A 9,604-nucleotide genomic window follows, 5' to 3' on the forward strand; every position below is an offset into this window, starting at 1 on the left:
AATTATACAACTTGATACAGCAAAGCACTTAAAAGGATCACAATAGACCAGTTAAGTATCAAGCCTAAGCAACAAAGCTATTTTAAATATCAATATCACCATATATTGAGACCCTGTCTTGAGGACCGCCTCTGTGTCAAAATTGTGTAGTAAGACATCATCGCTTATGTATTGCAAATTCGTAAATCAGTGTGTAATCCAATTATCTCAAAGCCAATATGACACTATTCCAGCATAAATAAACAGTACACATTGCAAAGAGACTGGAAGGATTTTTTATTTTTGCCCCCGGGCCGCCTAGCAGGTCAATTTGACTATGTATAAACGCATTGCCTTTGGGTTATTGGTATACAGGGCCTATGAAGCAGTTTCTAAACTGGATGCAATATAACACTATCAAATATATAAAAGTGGATTGCTGCAATGTTTTATTCATACAACTGAACTGTTGGAGGCCTGTTTAGTTGAGTTTGCTTTTAAACTACTATAACGTGATTTGGGCCATGCGGACATCTATTTCAACCTTTTATCCATTCGGCTACTTTTAGCAATTTCAACCATTTAGGCTACTCATCACTTATAGCTAGGCTAACAGTATATCTCTCAACTATATCAAAGGTTTTCAAAGTCTGAGACTGTGGACTTCTTGGAAAATAATACTCCATCAACCTCCCTTAGTTCCCGTAGACACTCAACAATTGAGCCGAGATATTGTCCGTTTTACATAACTTCAGACTTCACCAAATACATAAAAAATGTCGGTCCTAAGGCATTCATTCGTTTCTGGCACTGGGAGAGTGAGGAAAACAGTACTATTCTGCAAAACTATCTTTAAACCAAATCACACACATTTACGCTGTTCAATGTGATCTTAATTTGATATTAACTAATATACTATTTTTCACTTCCAATCACTCTGCCTCCCCTGAAAGTGTCTGGATCCATTTTTGTTAGCAAATATTATAATTTTTAACCATGTCTTCATAACTATTAGCTAGCTATTTACCACCCACTTAACTAACCATTGCTTTTAAACTAATAAGTGTCGGCTCCTCTGCTCGCCTGCTAGCTGTAGGTAACTCAATATGTCGGCTTTCGGCCCATATTTGGTTTGTCACACCAAAATATGGCCTACAGTAATCTTTTTTAAACATGTATTCATTACTCTTAGCTAACTATCTGCTTGCTTGCTAGTGTTCAGGTGTAGGTTACTCAATGGGTGTCGGTAATGGGCACATACTTTGTTTGTCACTAAAATAAGGGCCTAAAGTTATAATTTTTAACCATTTACTTAGCTATCATTTGCCAACAACTTGGCTGTCCATTGCTTTTAAGTGTTGACTTGCTCACTTGCTACCTGTCCAGCTGCAGGTAATGTATCTGCTATAGGCCTATATTCTGTTAGTCATATGGTATTTTCTATTTTAAAACACCAAATCCCTATGATGGACAGTGAATAAAAGAAAAAACGTTTCAGGTGGGAGTTCCCCATGAAAACGTCTTTATAGTAAACGTAGGTGTGTGTGTGTCTAACTGAGGTAACGTAACGTTACAGTACGTCGACGTGACTGACAGTAGTCCCCGCTCCTGCTGCTGCACAGGTGCTCTCCACATCCAGAGCGCCCTCCGCCCTCTCCACCGCCACAAACTGCGCTCATGCGCTCCACGCAACAAGCCCGGATGTAGCGCACAGGACCGCACAGTCCTCAGTGATAATAACATGGCGCTGGCAGACACATAACGGTGTCCACTATCATAATAATATCCACAATAACAGACCTAAATAAGCAGCGGGACATGTGAGCTCTTCGACCCCGAGACAAGCAGGTAGGTGCCGGGCATTTTTATTCGACAAAACGCGCTTTTGACGATGCGATTTTGGATGGAAAATGTGGCTGCTGCTTCTTCTTGCAGGGGAGCAAAAAAAAAGCCGCTTTGTAAAGGCGAAACGCTTGTCCAAGGGTTTTAGTTTTTTTTTGTCTACGCGTCTGCGGGTTTTCATGCATCTCACACTGAAACAGCAGTGTCATCCCGGGGTGGGGGGGGGGGCTGGTTCGAGTCGCTGCTTACGATGCATCCGTGCAGAAATAAATCTGTCATTTTGTAGTGCATGGTGTTGTCATGGCTGTCAGATCGCTCCGTGCGTCGACCGCTGTCCTTGGTGTTGAACTGGGTGGGCATCACACCTACATGCATGTTGCGAATAGATCGTGGAGGCCTGGTTCTGTTAAATGCATGTCATTGTTTCTCAAACGAGGAGGAATTGTGGTGGATGGTTGTTGGTCGAAGGGGAAAATCAGTGCACCTACAGCCTCATAATGGAGCAGTGGCTCACAGTGTATGTTGAGTTTATAGCCCTAATGGACTTTTAGCTCTCATGTTGTTGTATTTCTTTACCTTTTAGTGCAGCACTACTCCTCATTTATCGAACCCTGCTGTATGACAGTGCAAAGACATTTATTATTTGCACTGCCCCATGTTTTCATTGTGTGCTTGCAGACGGGTGCCAGAGTTTGAGTGTGCCCAGGCTAATGTAGGCCAGGTAAGAGCAGGGACAGATGGCTTGTTTTCAAGTTCAATGTGGCTTTCGGATTAGAATGTGTAGACGAAAATTAAAAGTGGTGGCCATAGGCCCTCTGAGCTGGGGTTCCCCTGATAAGCTCATAATCGCCCTGATGGCAAAACTCTATTAATAGGGGTAATAACACAAAGCACAGAACCTCTAAAGCTGTGAGGAGGCCTATATTCTGCCCTAGAACGTGGATCACGTACAAGTGTTACTCACTCTTGTGTTCGGCCCATGTGTGAAGGAGATGTCGTGCATTTCCATAGAAGACTGTCAAGTATAAAGGAACATAGATACGACCTCCAGTCTATAACCTACATCATGCAAAGTAATGGGGCCGAACCAGTTCGTCGATTAGTCGATTTTTAAAGCAGAAATACAGAACATTAGGTTTTGCCTCTAATGTGACGAGGTTTGCGGCTTTTCATTGACTTATGTGAAAGTATCTTTGGATTTAGGATCAAAACAGCACCGTTGTGGACGTCACCTTGTGGTTAAGGATTATTATATGTTAATTGTGACGGACATCTAGCAAACGATTCATCGATTATAGGCTGGTTAGTAATCATCTGGGGTTGTATTTCAGCAGGTCGGTCATTTTGGGCTTCGGGTGATGACACTATGGTGTCTAAACCACAGGCTGTTTATGACACGTGGATAAAGTCAACGTGACGACACCCATTGGTTTGTGGATTGAAGTCTCAGGTTCGGCATTTTGGTCGTCGCCATCTTGTTTCTTGTCCGTCGCCATGAAGGCATGTCTGCATTGGCTTCACTTCTCAGACCCAGAGGTATAAACTGACCTTAAGAGGCATCACCTTCCTCTAAACTGCTGCAATGAGACCTCTGTTCTTATGCCCACAGTTGTTGTTTTTTACTGTCTTTCTGTAATATATCAATTTGTTTTCAAACCAAAGCAGAGGTAACACTGATTATATCATTATTTTCACAGACTTAACACAAAACTCCTCCAGAACCATAAATAGAGATTATACAACTGTTTTCGCAGGCTGTGAAGTGCTTCTTGTGTCTATAGAGCACCGATCATCAAGAGTACAATTGGTGGAGTGATCCTTTATATATATATATATATATATATATATATATATATATATATATATATCTCAATGATGGCGGTGTACAATCTCTCAAACCATCTGCATCACACGACATGAGGAAGTTCGATGAGAACGCTCTCTTTGTTTGCCCCTCAGAGATGATGGGTTGTGTGTTATTTTAAAATCGGAGGAAACTTAGCTGAGTCAATGTGTTGGTCTGCGTTCGCTTGCTTGCACACTCCCTGGTTATCCTCTCTGTAATGTATTCATGTGCCAGCACCGAGCACAACAGCTTTACATAATGATCAAAGCTTGAGGGATGCCAGAGCATGGCTTCAGCCTGCAGTAATAATAATAATAACCTTTTGAAGTTATCACAATCCCACGACCTCATTCCCTTTATATTCTGCTTCTCTCTCTCTCAACCTTGCGCACCGACCCACTCGAAGGTCCTTCTCCTGTTTAATGTTTTCCGGATACGGGGTGAGCACCGCAAAAAAAAGAAAGGATAGCGTTAATGAACACATGACTAACTATTTTAGTCCCCATGGCTCTGCACTATAGGCTGCTCTCGCTGTCGGTGAGGAGGCAGCCTTCCTCGCTCGCACAAATTCACAATTACATAACAGTCAGAAGGAGTCGTACGTTGAATGATTTGACCAGAAGAAGAAAATCTCTCACCCCTTTTATATGCACACACTGTATTTTGTCTCCTCTATTGGTGCTACACCCTCAACCTTCAAGATTGACCTTGTGTGGCTCCGGCCCGCACCCTCCATCGCTGTGGTTAAATAGTGTTTGAAATGCAAGGGTGGGAATGTGTTATCTGTAATTGAAGCGTCTGATTCGGCCCTCTATTTATATTTACATATAGGAGCCTCTCGAAAAAGACTCACTGGCTATTTTAACCAAGTGTCTGGCAGACTTGCGCTGGTCGATCTCACTAATCAAGCAGCGGAGCGAGGGAGCATGCAAACAAGGTTTCGGATAGAGGAGAGGAGGAGGATTTTAAAGATGAAGAGGGAAGTACACAGGAGGGGAGGAAGACGGCGGGAATAGATGGATACGTGAGAATTAAGGTGAAGAGGAGGATGGCTGAGAGGAGGACGAGCAGGACAGGAGATGAGGAGGAGGATAGGGAGATGAAGCTGCAGCCCAGAGGAAGTGGTGGTGGTTTAACTGAAGGAAAATACAGATGGGTAAAGTATTGGGATAAAAAAAAGGGGTCAGATGGGGGAAGTGGAGAATATAGATGAGGGAAGAAGAAGAAGGGAGAGAATAAGAGGATCAGAAGGGCCAGAGAGACGAGTACAAAGAGAAGAGTGTGTGAAAGGAGTGCCCGTCTGTCTGTGTCGGGGGTGTTTATTTCTCGCAGTCTGTCGCTTCTGCTCATTTCAGCTGCAACCGAGCATCTGAATGCCAGACTCATCTTCAGCTGTCAGCACTTTTGTCCCAGGTTATTGCATTTTGCAGTTTTTGTCCAGGGATTAAAAAAAAAAGCTTCCCTTGTGTTTTCTACATGACTTGGCATGTCAGTAACAAAATGAGGTGTGTATATGTGTGTGTGTGTATAAGTGTGTGTGTGTGTGTGTGTGTGTGTGTGTGAGAGAGAGGAAGACGGGGAGAGATTGAGCGTAAAAAGACATTTTGATAGAGGAGAGATGAACATGAAGCAATTTAGGGGGATATAGGAACATATAATGTATGTGCATAGACTTCATGTTAGTCTCTGTCCACAGACTGTATAAGAAGTGAACGTCGTCATCGTGACGTCACCCGTTGGTTATTGACGTTTTGAAGCCTCGAGTTCGGCGATTTGGCCGACGCCATGTTGTTCTTTTGCCACCAATGAACAGAAGTTACCGTATTTGGAATGCGAATACGTGACGAGGAGACGGCAGCTACGTCTCCGGTAGCGGCAGCGACCTGTCAATCACAGTAGCCCCGCCCTAAAGCATACTCCTCTTTATGGTCTGTTTGACTCTAAATGGACCATAATTTACTAAACATCGTGCTGTATTAAAGAAGACCTACAACTAGAGATTGAGACCATAAACTCATGTTTACAATGTTTACTGAGGTAATAAATCAAGAGAGAAGTAGTCATTTTCTCATAGAGACGGAGGAGTCGCCCCCTGCTGGTCAGTAGAGAGAATGCAAGTTTTAAGACACATCCCCATCGACTTCACTCGTCAGAACCGGAGGTTGCCTCTGTTGTGTCTTCATTCCCCCATACCCTGCCACAGTTTACATGTTAATAGTAAATGGTACAGGTGTTGCACCATGTCTTTATAATGTAGACTGGTGATGAATTAATTCAGCTTTACAAGCCAAAGAACATCTGCACAACATCCAGTGTTATCTGACATTCAGCGAGCCAATTAAAATGTTGTTTCTCATGGATCTAAAATGTTGTGCTGACTGTCTTTGGGCTGTGACACACACACACACAGAGAGAGAGAGAGAGAGAGAGAGAGAGAGAGAGTTAACCTAGATACTCCAATAGCATCAGAATTAGTAGAGGAGACACAGTCCTCCGTAACCTACATCCTCTACGGTTTTCTCCGTCTAACTTGTGTGTGTCTGCGCTCAATGAGGCTGTTCTACTTCTTACCCTATTCCCCTCTTGTGCGAAAGGCTGGAAAGGCCTGACCGGCTCTGTGCTGGAAGTGTGTGTGTGCGTGTGTGTGTGCGTGTGGCGTCGGTCATGGGGCTAAGGCATCAGAGGGCACTGATGAAGAGGCCCAGTGAAGCTTCAATACCCAGCGATGCCCTCAGGCCACTCACTGCTGCATCTGCCTCTGTTGCTGCCCATCGCAGCGTTGGCCCTTACAGCTCCGTCACCCGCCCTCCGGGCTGAGGGAGCTACGCTATTTCTGTGCAAGTGTGGTGGTGAGGGTGTGTGTGTATGTGTGTGTGTGTGAGGGTGTGTGTGAGGGTGTGTGTGTGTGTGTGTATGTAGTGTGCTAGTAAACTGCTGTAGTAACCAGTTGGTGCCTAATTCCAGTTTAATCGCTGTTAAAACGATACGTGTTTAGAATGGGCGGCCTTAGAAAGCCAATTGTGTGTGAGTGTTAGTCGACTAAAAACCTCTTTGGTTAAAGACAATCCTACTACCTCCTTTATTCTCAACTTGATTTTGCCTTAATTCACTCTTTTTTCGACTCTACTCAACTCACTATTGGTACCGGGTACATTTCTCGATTTCGTTTTCCACCGCAGATAGTACACTAGTCAATGTAGGCGGAATCCTTTCATCGGCAACCAAAACAGAGGAACGTCTCCATTTGGTGAAGTCTGGGGGCTGCCATTTTGAAAAATATTGGTGAATTAAAGAAATAAAGTTGCTATCGACGATAGCTTTGCCGTTTAAAATTGGAGGAGGTTGTTGACACAGGTCGTTGTGACCAATTAGTGTCTGCAGTGTTTCAACTGAACCTTGTAGTATCGGCTCGGCTCGCCGGAACCTCTTCAGAGGCGGACACCAAAATACGAACCAGGTGCTTGACTTGACACAGACTTGATTTTCACTGTTGCTTAAAATGCAATTTTACTGCAGTGTTACAAGTCCAGTTAAACACGAAAAGCCGAAAGCAAACCGTCATAAACACAACTCATAACCTGAAGCAATAGCAGCGCTTTCTGCTATGCACGCACAGCTAAATTCCTTTGGCAGTCTATTGCATGCTTTGTCTGTAAGATCCCTCTATATATATAATTACCTACTTCTTTTGTTACTCCTGGCAGTCCTCTCTACCTATCTTGAACACCGCAGGCCTCCAGATGGGCCGCAGACTTCCACGAAGCACAGTGCCGATGCACCTCATCTCAAATGAAATGTGAACAAGCCCTTTTGCTCATTTCTTAGCCTAATGCAGCACGCTGACAGTGATGTTGCCATGAATTGTGACATAAGTGAGATTACAGCTTGTAATGTGTTCATTATGTCAACTCTGTTAACAGGGCTATTGTTCTACAGCGACGATCAGTTCAGTGTATTTTATGATCTTTTTGATGTATTTACACAATGTGCTGACGAATGGACAAGGTACTCTGGGTAAATCGCTCTGCAGAGCTCGTAAATCTTTATTGCTGCACACGTGTAACACCAGTTCAAGACCTATGACCATAAATTATGTCGCATTTGTTTAAATTTTCCTCTGGGTGTACTCCCTTCTTATTGATGCAAAGAGCTGTATTGCAGAGGCATGAGAACCGTCTAAGAGTGAGGACTTGGACGTAAACATTGGTGCAAATGTAGACACTCTCAGCAGAATTCATCCTACTAACTGAGTGATCACAGAGGAAGTAGGAAACAAGGGAAGAAACAGAGCAACGCATCCTGAGGGGATCCTTGAAGTCGCTCGACGCTCTCCCGTCCTATTGCCAGTATAGCTTCCATAACAGCTCTCTCGCTGTTTTGTTCTGTGATTTGAGATCAGTCAGGTGGAATTTCATCAAAGCAGACCTGAATAAGGACATTCATTATGGCTCAGCTTGATTCATTACCAACCCCCAGCTCCCACTCCCCCATGGGGAGACTTCAAAGGAAGCGGAGAGGTTGAAGATGCAGCGCCGCTATCGCACCGAGGATTACATCATCGCATCCCATCCGCCATCCACACTGTATCCACCATCCGAGAGGTAATCATGAGACGACGTGACGTGACGGGGGCCCAAACCTGACCGCTGTGTATTTGAGGCGGCTGCATCCCTCAGTGTGACCTTCAGACCGTCTCACTCGAACATACAGTTGTTTCATTTTGAGTGGGATCGACTGTTCCGCCTCTTTTGGTTACTGTAGATACCCCTGTCAACTTTAACATTCTCCAAAGCTCCTGTGCACTTTACAGTGATGGCATTATCATATGAACCACTCTACATGCATTATGGATGCACCGTTCTGACTCTTTCAGTCCCGACACAGATACCACAGATCTGATACCAGTGTTTAAGTAACCAGCTGTATGTCGTGCGGATGTGACTGTGATCATTCTTTTATTTGTAAGGCAATTTCTAAACTCTGACAGCATGCAGGATGAGCTTCCACACGGTGGGTTAATACATCACAGTGGATGAGTCTACTTATAAAGTAACGTGCACTAATGTACAGTGACTGATTTCCCCCTTGCAATTATTATCTTCATGTTTTTGGTTTTGGAAAGGTTAAAGAAAAAGAGTTTGGAAAACATGGCCTGCTGTTATGGTTGTTATTGAGTTATGATGTTAAGGTCTGATTTAAATAAACTTCACACCGTAATAAGTCAAAGCCACTGAGCTTAAACTGCACAACCGTGTTCCCCGATTGACCAGCAAGTGCTTGGATCCTCATTTGTTTTGACCAAATGAGTGAAATTCATTCAATCAGCATTTCAGAAGACACATGGCGTCCCGTTTCTGAGCTAATTACGCCGAATAGATGACTTTCTGATTGGACGCAGTGGGTTGACAATGATTTATACGAGCCGAGACAATCTAATCTATCTTAACATTTGGTTTGTGGCTCTATAAAAATTTACTTTGTTCAGTTCCCAGAGTCAATTTCGCAATCAAGATTCCTGCCATGCTTTCTAGTCAGCACAGTGGATGTGCCCATGTGCCCATGTCTTGTGAACACAAGACATGTTTTACTGGACAACTGTGTCGAAACAGCATTAGTGCTTGTGTTTCTGGGAGGAGGATGTTGCTGGGGATCTCCTGTTGAGCTCTCACCATCCCTCCTCCTTCCCTCCTCTTTTCTCTCTGATTATGCAGAACGTCATTTCTCAGCGCTTGTCCGTCAAAAGTGGGCGACCCGCCTTAAATTTAGCACTGCTTGGAAACTTGGCCATCACTTAGATTAGCGTCTGTGATGTGACGTCGGCCGGGAACCCGAACACAACTTTAGGCTTAAAAAAAAAAGTCCCTCATTATCCTCTCATGTCGTCTTCTTCGTGTGTGTGTGTGTGTGTGTGTGTGTGTGTGTGTGTGTGTGTGTGTG

At 43.9% G+C, this 9,604-nt stretch overlaps 1 protein-coding gene across 2 annotated transcripts in view; it reads left to right on the forward strand.

Annotated features, from left to right (window-relative positions):
• Positions 1–1,651: 1,651 nt before the first annotated feature.
• pak5 (p21 protein (Cdc42/Rac)-activated kinase 5) overlaps positions 1,652–9,604 on the forward strand; it is a 59,236-nt gene continuing 51,283 nt past the window's right edge. For both annotated transcript variants that reach the window (XM_031865877.1, XM_031865880.1), the window contains exon 1: positions 1,652–1,827. The gene's annotated coding sequence lies outside the window, so the exon portion shown is untranslated. The remainder of the gene's footprint in view (positions 1,828–9,604) is intronic.

The sequence above is a fragment of the Anarrhichthys ocellatus genome, unplaced genomic scaffold (assembly GCF_004355925.1).
Source record: "Anarrhichthys ocellatus isolate YVR2014 unplaced genomic scaffold, GSC_Weel_1.0 scaffold34, whole genome shotgun sequence".
Taxonomy (NCBI): domain Eukaryota; kingdom Metazoa; phylum Chordata; class Actinopteri; order Perciformes; family Anarhichadidae; genus Anarrhichthys; species Anarrhichthys ocellatus.